This window comes from Ovis aries, chromosome 24 (genome assembly GCF_016772045.2).
Source record: "Ovis aries strain OAR_USU_Benz2616 breed Rambouillet chromosome 24, ARS-UI_Ramb_v3.0, whole genome shotgun sequence".
Taxonomy (NCBI): domain Eukaryota; kingdom Metazoa; phylum Chordata; class Mammalia; order Artiodactyla; family Bovidae; genus Ovis; species Ovis aries.
Genome location: NC_056077.1, coordinates 33,584,439 through 33,597,402, shown reverse-complemented (window position 1 = coordinate 33,597,402; position 12,964 = coordinate 33,584,439). Strand labels below are relative to the sequence as shown.

General features: G+C 57.7%; 1 protein-coding gene across 3 annotated transcripts in view; it reads left to right on the top strand.

Annotated features, from left to right (window-relative positions):
• The first annotated feature begins 6,407 nt into the window (after positions 1–6,407).
• CLIP2 (CAP-Gly domain containing linker protein 2) overlaps positions 6,408–12,964 on the top strand; it is a 75,489-nt gene continuing 68,932 nt past the window's right edge. For all 3 annotated transcript variants that reach the window (XM_027961905.2, XM_060405906.1, XM_027961904.2), the window contains exon 1: positions 6,408–6,748. The gene's annotated coding sequence lies outside the window, so the exon portion shown is untranslated. The remainder of the gene's footprint in view (positions 6,749–12,964) is intronic.

Sequence of the window (12,964 nt, the reverse complement as noted above, 5' to 3'; positions counted from 1 at the left end):
CTAAGGCCGTGTCCCACAAGGACTGAACCCGTGGGCCGCAACAAAGAGGAGGCCCTGCTCACCGCAACTGGAGAAAGCCTCCGCACAGCAATGGAGCCCCAGCACAGCCAAAAGCAAAACTCAGAAAAGAACAGACTCTGGCTCCGGGAGGCATTGCTCTCGACTGCCTGTGAGTTTCAGACCCTCACCCGTAGATGGGGCAGGTATGGCCCCTGCTCCTGGGGCGTCCTGAGGAGGATGTGAGCTTACAGAATCTCAGGTGCTGGCCTACAGCGACTAATCAATGCAGCATACAGTAGGCACTCAACGTGTGCAGGTGGAGCTGGCACTTTCACAAGCGCCCTGTGGGGGAGGCGAGATTCCTGTGTCACTTGCCCAGGGTCACAAAGCTGGGTGCAAGCAGAGCTCGGACTGGAGTTGTTATTTTTTTTAATAAAATTTTTTAAATTAATGTGCTGTGTTTTCATTTTTATTCAGTTCAGAAATTTTTTCTTTTTTTTGGCTGTGCAGCACAGAGGATCTTAGTGCCCCAACCGGGGGTTGAACCTGAGCCCCTTGCAGTGAAAGTGCAGAGTCTTAACCATCGGACCCCTAGGGAAGTCCCTCAGACTGGAGTTTAAGATGGCGTGGCTCTCCCTGCTCTCTCCTTACTGGCAGGAGGGAGCCCAGCTCCGAAGCCTGGTGTACACGCGTGCGTAGTTGCTCAGCCACGTCTCTTCTGCGACCCCACGGACTGTGGCCCGCTAGGCTCCTCTGTCCATGGGGTTCTCCAGGCAAGAACACTGCAGTGGGCTGCCATGCCCTCCTCCAGTGGCTCTTCCTGACCCAGGGACCAGATTGTTTACTGCTGAGCCATCAGTGAAGCCCCCTGAAGTCAGGGAGCCTGGCTAATCTTGCCCTCACAAGCTGTGTGACCTTGGGCATGTCCCTTAACCTCTCTGTGACTTGATTTCCTTTATCCTAAAATGACCTCATAATTACGGCTGGCTTCTGAAGGTTTTGCTTCTACTACCAGCTTAGGACCACCTCCAAACCCACATAGGCCCGCCTCACCAATCACAGAGGTGATTTAGTTTGCATGGCCTCCAGCCTCTCTGGCCAACAGCCTCCCATCAAGGCACACCTGAAGGGCTCCCCTGTTGGTCCAGCGGCTAAGACTCTGCACTCCCAATGCAGGGGGCCCAGGTTTGACCCCTGGTCAGGGAACTAGACCTTGCATGCTGAAACTAATAAAAAATATAAAAGATCCTGTATGCCACAGTGAAGATTGATGTTCTGGCTACAACTAAGACTCGGCACGGTTGGAAAAAAGAGACATCCCTGTGCCTTCCCTCAGGTCCTCTCTGAAGCACTCCCACTCCCTGGAAGCCCATGAGTCTCTGCCAAACGCAAGTGATGCTTCTGACTCCCCTGCTAGAGCAAGCACTGAACAAACAGCCTTTGCTGTTTCTCCTCTGGGTGGTCTTTGTGGATTTCCACAGTCCATACCCTACCCTGTAATAAGGGCCTCCCTGGTGGCTCAGCTGGTGAAGAATCCGCCTGCAATGCATGAGACCTGGGTTCGATCCCTGGGTTGGGAAGATCCCCTGGAGAAAGGAACAGCTACCCACCCCAGTATTCTGGCCTGGAGGAGTCCATGGACTGTATAGTCCATGGGGTCGCAAAGAGGCAGATATGACTGAGTGACTTTCACTTTCACCCTGTAGTAATGACTCAAATGCCAGCGTTGGGTCACTCATCGAGCCCGTATGGGCTGTTATCAACCCTGTATCCACCGGAGGGAGCGGGCACGGCTTCCTCTAGAGGAAGAACCGGGCTCAGGCAACGTCCTTGTGTTTGAAAGTAAGGGTGTGGCTTTCAGAGTGAGGCGGCCTCAGCTGACGTCTCCATGGTGATGTCACTGCCAGTCCAAGGCCAGGACAACATCCAAACAATCATGTTTTTGTGTTTTTAACAGAGGCACAACATCCAAGCAGTTGTTTGAACAGAAATGGGATTCGGTTTACATTTCTTTTGTTGGAAAAGGCAGAAAAGGGAAAAGTCCCATTGGTTCTCCCCACCCAAAGGTCACCACGGTTACAAGTTCCCCTCTTGATGGGTTACCAGCTTGAGATTCAACTGGACCACAATTTCATGCTATGCTTTTTTCATTTGACAGAAATCCAGGTGCGTTTCTCAGGTCGTTTATTACAAATTCCTTGTGAACAGCAATGTCCTGTTGGTCCTAACAAATTAAACAATAACAAGTGTCCCAGGAGAGGGACTGCCCCACCCCCTGCAAGCACCCCCCTCCCCAGGGAGCTTTGCCCTGGCTGGCCAGTTATTCCCAACAGGCTCTTCCCATGAAACCCCCGCACCTCTTGTGGGGCTGCCAGTCACTGCCCTTGTCAGCAAGAAAATGGGCAAATCAGCACTTTCTGTGGAGACAAAAGGGCTGGGTGAGAGGTCTGCAGGGAGAGCCCCTCCCCCAACCCCCCAGCCCCCCTCCCCAGGTCTGATGCCCAGGGCATCATGCCCAGCTGCACCGTCCACATTCACAGCAGAAAACGCCAATCTGAGCTTCACCAGGGTAGAATCGGGTCTCCTTGCTCATCTGGAACAAGCCTGGCTGGTTCGCTCTCGGGTGAGTCGCCCACACCATTCAGGTGAGGGGAAGCTGGTACCCTGGGGTGTGTCTTGCTGCTCTGAATAACTGGGGGTGGGGCTGTCAGTGAGGAGGGGGCTGGTGGGGGCTGAGGTGGGAGGAGGCGGTGACTGAACCTGCTGGGGCGGCACAGGTGAGCTCAGGTGTACTGCGGTGGCACTTGGGTAAACCCTTGCCTCTCTTTTTTATTTTTTGCCATGTGGGATCTTAATTCCCCAACTAGGGATCGAACCCATGCCTTCAGCACTGGGAGCGCAGAGTCTTAAACGCTGAACCCCCAGGGAAGAACCCCTGCCTCTCTTTAGACCTTGGTTTCCCCACCTGTGCATAGAGGGGCCAGGACTAAATGGTGGTTTCATTTCCAGCAAGGAAACTTAAACTTCTTAGTCCATCCCTTATGGGCTGAGGTCCTGGGAACTTTGGCCAATTTTCTGGTGCCGGAAGCCTTGGATATCACAGAAGGGAGAGGTTCCCCCAGGGCCCACGTGTCCTTTGATCTGGGTCACTTCCTTCCCCCATACCCCCACCGCCCTAATTTGGACAAATCACACTTCCTGTTACATCCTACTGACCCGTCTGTTCTGAGCTTTCTCTACCACCCTAGAACCTGGGTGCACAGACCAGGTGGGCTTCCAGCGTCTGTGAATGGCCTGAACCTGCCTGCAAGACTCTGTGTGTGTGTGTGTGTGTGCGCATGTGTGAACACATGTAGGCGGGTAAGCATATTGCGTGTTTCTGGGGAGAGTCTCCATGGATTTCAGAGTTCCAAGGCATGTGTGACCCTAAAGACGTGTAAGAACCCCTGGTTGGCCCGTCCCTGTGCTGTCCTCCTCCCCCACAGCTTCCCAGCCCCCCAGCTCTAGCCTGGAGCCCCACAGCCTTCCAGCTGGTCTCTCAGGGCTTCAGTCTGCCCCCACGAGCTGCCCGGAGAACTTTCTGAGTTGCTTCTGATTGGGTCCTACCTACTGTCCGCCATCAGGAGCCCCCTGGCCTCCGTGATCATCCTGGGCTCCCTTCCTGTTGCTGTTGTTGTTGTTGGCTAGTCACTAAGTTGTGTCTGACTCTTTGTAACCCAGTGGACGGGAGCACGCCAGGCTCCTCTGTCCACGGGATTCTCCAGGCAAGCATACTGGAGTAGGTAGACATTCCCTTCTCCAGGGGAATCTTCCCAACCCAGGTCTCCTGCATTGCAGGCAGATTCTTTACCATCTGAGACACCAGGGAAGCCCAAGTTTAAGGATGGCATCGACTACTGGGTAGCTGTGGGAGGGCACTGCTCCACAATAAGCACTCAAGTCCTTTTCTAACCTTGCCCTTTGGAAAAAAAGGGTCACATTTCATGAATGTAGGCACTATTCATTCTTAGCACTTCACCTAGATTAATGTATTCAAGCTTGATAATGGCCAGCCCTCGCAGATAAGTGCGTCGCTAGACCATTTTACAGATGGAGGAAACTGAGGCCCAGAAAAGACTGCCCACTAGCTGGTAGGTGATGGAGCTGGATTCTTATCACTGCACTTTGCCCAGGGTCTTATTTCTTAGTAGCAAGACCGTTTGTCCCAGCCACGTGGAACAATTCACTCCATGTTTCCCGAGCACAGCCCTCTCCATGTCCTTCCCATCATGTGGAGATGTCCTCCAGAAGCTTGCGGTCCACCGGGCTCTGGTCTGGTCTCCAGGTCTGGCTCTCCCAACCAGCCGAGGACCTTCTCAAGGCTGGTCCAGTGATCCAGCCTTCATCATCAATACCATGACTGGTTTGCTGAGGTGAAGGGAAACACTATTCCCAATTTATTAGTGGGTAAACTGAGTTTAGGAGAAGGCAATGGCACCCCACTCCAGTACTCTTGCCTGGAAAATCCCATGGACAGAGGAGCCTGATAGGCTGCCGTCCACGGGGTCGCAAAGAGTCGGACACAACTGAGTGACTTCACTTTCCCTTTTCACTTTCCTGCATTGGAGAAGGAAATGGCAACCCACTCCAGTGTTCTTGCCTGGAGAATCCCAGGGATGAGGGGAGCCTGGTGGGCTGCCGTCTATGGGGTCGCACAGAGTCGGACACGACTGAAGCGACTTAGCAGCAGCAGCAGCAAACTGAGTTTAAGAGGTTAAGAGGACTTCCTTGCTGGTCCAGTGGTAAAGAGTCTACTGCAGGGGACATGGGTTCAATTCTTGATTGGGTAACTAAGATCCTGCATGCCATGTGGCACAGCTGAAAATTAAAAATATATGTACTTATTTAGGCTACGCTGGGTCTTAGTGACGGTGTACAGAATCTCCCACCTTCCTTGCGTCATGAGGGATCTAGTTCCCTGATCAGGGATCAAACCCTGGCCCCCTGCATTGGAAGCTTAGAGTCTTAGCCACTGGACCACCAGGAAGTCCCATGTGGCCTATATATTTAAAGAAATTAACTCATTTCTCAAAGATTATGGATTCCAGTGGAGGGAGTGTGTGTATGTGTGTGCTCAGTCATGTCCAACTCTTTGGGACCCCGTGGACTGTAGGGAACCAGGCTCCTCTGTCCATGGAATTCTCCAGGCAAGAATTCTGAAGTGGGTAGCCATTCCCTTCTGCAAGGGGTCTTCCTGGGTCTTCTGCATTTGGACAGACTCCTTACCATCCCTCTATGGGGTCGCACAGAGTCGGACACGACTGAAGCGACTTAGCAGCAGCAGCTTACCATCTGAGCCACCATAGATCAAACCTTCATCTCCGGCACTGCAGGCAAATTCTTTACTGCTGAGCCACCGGGGAAGCCCATCTCAACAGGTGTCATTATGTGCCCTAAAAGGCTTGCTTGGCCAAGCTCCGCACTGGGTGCCTTAGGGCATATAAACAAGCCTGGGCCTGGAACCTGCCCTCCCCAGAGCCCTACTGTACTGACCACACCTCCCCCAACACCCACACTCCCATACAGCAAGGGGGAGGTGAACTAAAGGTGGGCTTCAAGGGGAAAGATGACTTGTCAGACAGAGCAAGTGGGGAGGAACCAGCAAGGGGCAAAGGCACTGAGGTTAGCTCACCGAGGGGAAAAGAAAAGAACAAAAGCACAGCCACCAACCACAGCCAGGCACCTATGGGTGCTGGGACCCAGTTCCTTCTCACCCCTCGGCTGCCACTTAGCCTCTGCCCTCGACTTCCCCCGGGGAGGAGGGGTAGGCGGATAGCCGATTCAGTCCTCTGATATTCCGGGAGACAGCTCCTGCCTTGGGAGGATGGTGCAGGGTTCAAACTGTATCTTGGGGGGACCACTTTTTCCAAACAAGCGTTGGGAGCAAGTCACCAAGACTCCCGTGCCATCTGTCCCCATCCGTTTTGGCCTCAAGACCGTCCAGGAAGACCTGGAGTTTGCAGCTCCGCTACACTGTCGCCTCCTCATCCCGTCCAGTTCAAACGTCACCTCCCCAGTGAAGCCTTCCCGGAAACTCCAGGAACCTCCCCAGCCCTCTCCGCAGCTTCCACCTCTCTCAGGGGTCTGGGACATCCTTGTGAGCCGAGCAAGGCTGAAAGATGCTCTCTTCCGTCACACGCGATGGAAGCGCCGATAGGTGCCCGGCACCGAGGTGGGGGGCTGGCACGCTTCGGACGCCCAGCCACTGACCGCCTCTAGGAGCTGGTGGACGAGGTGCCGGGGCGTTTTCCGCCCGCCCGCCCCCTTGCGGCGCAGCGCCGCAGCCTGAGAAACGCGAGGCCGCGCGAGCGCCCGCCTGACCCCCGCCGCGCCAGGCCCCGCCCTCCCGCGCCCGCCCCAGCGCCGGCCCCTTTTGTTCCCTCCCGGAGCCGGGCCGCTCGCTCCGCTCCCGCTCAGCTCGGCTCGGGCTCCGCCGCCGGGAGCGCAGGCGGCGGCTAGGGCTGCCCGGCTCAGCGCCTACCCGCTTTCCTGCCGCCGCCCAGCCGGCCGCACACGCGGCGCGCGAGGCCCGGACCCGGAGCGCGAACGCGGAACCCCGGCGCCGGGAGGGGCTGCAGGCTGTGGGCAGCGGCGCGCGGGGAGGGGGCCCGCAGCATCCTCTGCCCCCGGCGGTGCCCCGGCGCCGGGAGAGGACGGGGGTCGGGCGCCCCCGCCGCCCGCCGCTCCGCCTGCTGCTGGAGGGGCGAAGGTAGGAACAGCCGGACGAACCCCGAGGGAGGGGGCTCGCCGGGCAACAAAGGACCGAGGGATTGCGGGAGGCGGCGGTAGTCCCGGGCCTGGTCCGGAGCCGGGCGGCCGACCCGGAGGCATTGTCGGGGAGTGAGGGGAGGCCGAAGGGGTCGGGGCCCGGCGGGTGGGCGTGAGCGGGAGCTCGTTCTGGGTGCACCCCCGCCCCAACTTCCCCGTCGCCTGCAGGCGAGGAGGGGCTGCTGCCGGCGTTGGGGAACGCTTCCAGAGCTGCGGGTCCCCTCGGTGGAGGCATCCCCAGCGCCCTCGGTGCCCCTAATGGGGGTGGCACAGATGCTAGGGAGCCTCCCGTCGCTCCTTCCAAGGGCAGCGCTGGGCGGCTGGACGCGCCGCAGGGCTCTGGGCTCCCAGGCCCCGCGCGGGGGATGGGGGGAGCTGAGCCTGGTGGGCGCGGCCACACAGCCCTCCTCCAGACCCGGGGTCTGGGAGGACGCGGAGCCCCCGGCCCGGGCTGTGGTCGCTTGGCCAATGCCCTTTGCAAAACTTGGTTAAAGTGCATGGCGCAGGGGGAATAGACGGATGAGGTGGGGCGTCTTCCCGCAGGGGTGCCCCCCCCCCCCCGCCACCTCAGGCTGGCGCTGGTGGCTGGTGAGGCAGCACATTTTCTGCCCTCCCTACGGGGAGGGGCCCTGGCCGCCCCGAGGATGCTACAGCTGGGCCTCCAAGGGCCCGCCCGTTTGGGTCCTTTAGGCGGGGCCTGGGCGGGGCAGGGTGCCCACTGGGCACTGCCACGCAAGCCCCAGCCCTACCCTGGATAAGAGGGGGCACCTGGGGGGAAGTCACCCACCCAGCTGCGAATCCCCCAACCTCTGATTTGCCTCCTCTTCCCTTTTGGGTGAGAAGTGGGAGGTCCAGTTTGGGGGGGCTGCTCTCGCTGCTGTGAGATGCCGGAGGGAGGCTTGTGGGGGATGGTGCTGGTCTAGAGATAGCAGGCAGAGGAGGGGGAGGGTGCTGGGAGGACCACGTGGGGGCAAGACTCCGCACCAGTTGTAACGTAAACAATGAGCCCTTCATTCATCCAGCTGCTGTCACCTGGCCCAGCACTGCCAGGGGCCGGCAGGGGCAGGTACGCAGGGCTGGTGCTTCACTGCCCCCATGGAGCACAGCCCAGCAGCATCAGTGGAGCACAGTGATGGGGGAGCTGGGAGCACACCTGGAGGATGGGGTGGAGCGGGACGCTTGACAGAGCCTGAGCGTAGAAGTTTGCTGCCAGCATCCCAAAAGAGGGGCTGGAGCGTGGGCAAGGGGTGGGAGTCAGAAAAAGAGGCAAGAGACCGGGTGGCTGGTGGGTCAGAAGGCCAGCAAAGGATTTGGGTGACTGGGGCATGATGCCCTTCTCCATAAGCCCAGAATGTGTTGGCATCTGCAGTCCTGGCCTGGGAGGGATGGTGGGACTGGTGAAGGGGAATGGGCTGGAGGGAAGTTTCAAAGGCAGAAGAGTCTGGCAGAGGAGACCTGGGGGGAGCCTTAGGAAGCAGGACTGTGCACCTGTGGGTCCCCAGGTGCAGCCAGAAGGCTCGGAAGGAGGTGCCTGGAATTCCGTACCCAGAGCCTGAAGTCCCAAGCGAGGAACCCGCTCGCAGAGGCAGCAATCCTTTCTCAGCATCTGCTCTCCCCTCTGGCAATTAAGTTTGACTGCTGGAGCCTGACAGCCTGGGTTCAAAGCCCAGCCCTGCCACTTACTAGTTGTGTGACCTCAGACAAGTCATGATACCTCGCTCCGCTTCAGTTTTCCCATCTGTAACGTGAGAATACTCAAGGTGTCGCCTTTTAGGGTTGTTGAGAGAACTGAATGAGTAGATAAATGTGTGCGGAGCGTGTGTGCTGCAATGGAGAGAGTGCCCTGTAGGTTTGGGGCCCTTCAGCCTCCATCTACACCCACGAGTGGCCCGTCCTGTCCCCTCCCAAGCTGTTTGTCCCCTGTCAGGCAGTCCTGCCGGTTAGCCTCGCCCGAGGCCCTGCTGTTCTCTGCCTCAGTGCAGCCTCCCCCCTGGGCTGTTCCCTGTCCTGGTCCAGCCTCCCTTGGTGATGCCATCCTTGCTCCCTCTGCTCCAGCCCACGAGGTGGGGGACAGTTTCCTCTTGACCTTTCTGTCCCTAGAGCTGCCACCCTAAAGATTGATCCTGCCCTCTTGATGCCATCTCCCCCGACCTGTGCTTCAGCACCCAGAGGAGAGAAGCTGTATTCTTGACCCTCCCGGTTCCCTGTTACCTTAGTCTGAGCGGTTCTAACAAATGACTGCAGACTGGGTGGCTTTAAACAGCCCATTTACTCCTCACATCTCTGGAGGCTGGAAGGCTGAGATCCACGTGTCAGCATGGTTGGGTGAGGACCCTTTTCCGAGTCACACTTATTTTTGTGTTCTCAAGCTGTAGAGGGGCTTGGAGCTCTGTGGGGTCTCTTTTACAAGGGCACTAATCCCATTGATGAGCACGCCACCCTCCTGACCTAATCACCCCAAAGGCTCCACCTCCTCATACTGTCTCCCTGGGGGGTAGGATTTCAACTTATGAAGCTGGAGGAGGGAGGGCACCTTCAGACCAAAGCCTCTGCCCAGAGGTCTTTGGGGAGAATGTTAGCCTTTGTTTAAAAAGCAGCAACAACAATGCCTACTGAGTGCTTACTCTGCCAGGATCTGTTTTAAGCTCTTTGAACGCATGTCTTAGTTTGTGGATATCTTGATAACATTGCTTATATTTTATGCATGAGGAATTCAAGGCGTGGAGAGGTTTCCCTGTTTGCCCCCCAAGCATTTACATTTATTTGTTTATTTTGGCTGCTCTGGGTCTTAGTTTCAGCAAGCGAGCTCTTTAGTTCCCTGACCAGGGATCAAACCCGACCCCTCTGCATTGTCAGCTCGGAGTCTTAGCCACTGGACCACCAGGGAAGTCCCTCCATGCATTTATTGAGCACCTACTGTGCCTGGACGACATAAGTTCCTTCCACCATCCCACTTGCCCATCTGGTTCACTTCCAGAAAGCAAGGTTTTGGCCATTCCTTCCTCAGACGCCTCCATCCCGCGGGCTCAAGTTCAAAGTCCAGACCCCCTTTGGCTTTCAGGGGCCGCTCCCAGCTGGCAGGGCCCTGCCTTTTATATACCCAGGGCCTCACCTTTTATAAACTGTCTAGTGACCTAGGCTTGACGGGCAAGCCTTGAGGGGAAGGCTTGATGGGAGAAGGGGGAGGGGCCCCCCGCCCCCGACCGCTCTTTGGTTTATTCTGTTGCTGCGAACAGGGACTGCCTCCAATTAGGTTAAGTGAAAGGGGAGTTGAGAGGAAAGGAACTTTGCAGGAAACGGTTACAGGCGGCCTGGCTCCCCCAGGACCCGGGAAGCCAGCAGGCAGCCCCTCCTCCGGCCTTCCTCTCTCTGGACTCCGGCTTCATCTGCTGTCCTCTCCTGGTGCCTCTGTCGCGGCTCCTCTCTCTTGCGTGGCCGCCCCGAAGGGTGGCTTCAGCTGGAGGCCACAGGACCACCCAGGGGCGCTCCCCTCAGTCTCTGGGTGCTGGACAGCCGGATGGGCCCAGCTTGGGTGAGGGCGCCCACCCCATCTGCTGGGCTGGTGGAGGGCAGGCCACACCATCTCTGGGTCTGCAGGTGGGGGACAGGGCTGGGCACAGCTGGTATGGGGTTATGATGTGGAGTGTGTGGAGTGTGTGTGGCTGCGGGCTGGACAGGGGAGTTGGGGCTCACCATCTCTGAGAGCCCACTGCAGGCCTCCCCACCAGGCTTGGGGCCCAGGACGGGCTCCCCTTCAGCACCAAGGGACTGGGGTCGGGGAGGGGCGGTGCCAGCAGGGGACCCACCCCATCCAACCTCTCCTTTCCTTGCCAGGCGTACAGAAACGGTAACACAGAGCTCATGTTTTCAGAGGAAATGCTTCGGAACGCTAATGAAACATTTCCCCTCTGAATAGAAAGTAGAGCATAGCAGGTGGTTTTGATTAACGAGGCATGAGTTTGGGGCCGAGTCCACTTACCGGCTTCCGGCCTCACGGAGCACCCTGGCTCCGACCCTGGAACGTGCCTCTGACTCCAGCCATAGCCCAGGGAGACGCCCGCCCCTCATTCACTTCCATCTTCGCCTTTTTGGTCTCTTCACCGGGAGAGGGGAAATTTGGGACTCATGATGAGGGCCTGATTTTCCAATCTCTCATCCCTAAAGGAGGTGATGCAGGGCCGATCTGCTCCTCCTCGCCCCCAGCCTGGCCTCGGCTCCACCCGGGGTACCCCAGCCTCACTCTCCAGCATCCAGCGTGGTGGGTGGGAGTGGGTGATGGCTGAGCCCTTCAGCGTGGACAGAGCAGTGGATACCTTAGTTTCAGACCCCACCTTCAAGAGGCGTTTGCTGAATCAGGAAGACATAAGCCCCCTTCTTGAAAGTATTAATGACATCAGTATCTTTGAGGAACATTCTTAAGGCGAGAGTAGAAGAGCCTCCATGCCCAGTGGGGTCACTGCCCCCGACAATGGTTCAAGTCCCCGAGGAAGACTCAGAGGCAGGGCACGGCGTGGATGGGATGGCCGAGAGGGCTCTCGGGGAGGAAACAGGACTGCACTGTGTCCTGAGGATGGGCGGACTCGAGGTCGACAAGGCGTGCCTTCCTGAGGGGCACAGAGAAAAGTGAAGTTTGGGGACAGTGGCGCTCAGCATGGAGCCCGCCATTCTTCCAGGCCCGCTGTGAGGTCGGGCATCTGGTTGTAGGCCCCTCCCTGCGATGAAGGAGGAAATGACATGAGGTGTTTTCTGATTTTTTTTTTTGCTACCTTGTATCCTGATTTTGGGGACTTCCCAGGTGGCGCTAGTGGTAGAGCATCCGCCTGCCGATGCAGGAGACATAAGAGATGCAGGTTTGATCCCAGGGTCGGGAAGATCTCCTGGAGGAGGTCATGACCACCCATTCCAGCATTCTTACCTGGAGAATCCCATGGACAGAGGAGCCTGGCAGGCTATAGTCCATAGGATCACAGAGTCGGACATGGCTGAAGCGGCTTGGCATACACACGCATGCATGGCCCATATCCTGATCTCGCTCCTGCTGGTCCCTGTTCTGCTGTCGACTTCCCTGCCGGAGTTCATCTGCTTGTAGGTTCACTCCACTCAGCCCGCATTCAGCTTCTCTCTGACCGAGGGCTGCGCTGGGCACTGGGAACGCAGAGCAGAGGAGAGAAGATGCCCAGAAGGGTCTCCTGTGTTTTTCGTCCAATTCCAGAAAGGACCTGAGGTGATTTACAAAGATAAACGCAGTCTTAGGAGGTGGGAAAGACGTGAGACAATCGGGGCAGGAGGAGCCAGGGTAGCAAACAGCAGATGAAGCCGGAGGGGCTGTAGCACCTTCTGTTGGTGGTGATTTGACCCAGCTTTCCAGCAGCCAGATCCAGGGGGCGTAAGGAGTTTGGAGCGGCTTCTCATTGTCACGCTGTCTTGTGTAAGCCCCTGCTATATATAACATGAAAGTCTGAGTGAGGGGCAGCAGGTCCTGGGAGGGGGTCCCTGGCAGGGGGAAGGGAGGACTGCGGCCGCCTTGTGATCTTAATAACCCTCCTCCCGGAGGCTTCTTAGCAGCAGCTGCAGGGGAGCCGAGAGCTGGGGCTGGATCTCACAGCCAGTCCCTTCCACGAGGGCCTGACGGGGAAGGGGTGAGACCCCGGGAACTAGGAGCCCAACTGGTCCCTGCCGGAGAATCCCCATCCTGCAAGGATGCTGGGGGGTCTGTGATACAGGGATGTGCAGAGAGCTCCGGACACACCCACTGGGCCCCAGGACTTGGCTAAAGGATAGAAGAGGGGTGAAGGGCTTCCCAGATGGCGCTAGTGGTAAAGAACTCACCTCCGGTGCAGGAGACATGAGATGCGGTTCGATCCCTGGGTCTAGAAGATCCCCTGGAGGAGGGGCATGGCAACCCACTCCATTATTCTTGCCTGGAGAATCCTCTGGACAGAGGAGCCTGGCGGGCTACGGTCTATAGGGCTGCACAGAGTCAGACACGACTAAAGCGACTTAGCACGCACACAGGAGAGGGGTGAAGGCATTCCGGCATAGCAGGCAACTGGCTGGGCTGTCTTCAGGAGCAGGGAGAAGCTCAGGGAAGTTGGAGCTCAGGGCACTGGGTGGAAGGGGCCCAGGAAACAGGCCGGAAGCAGGAGGGAGCTGGCAG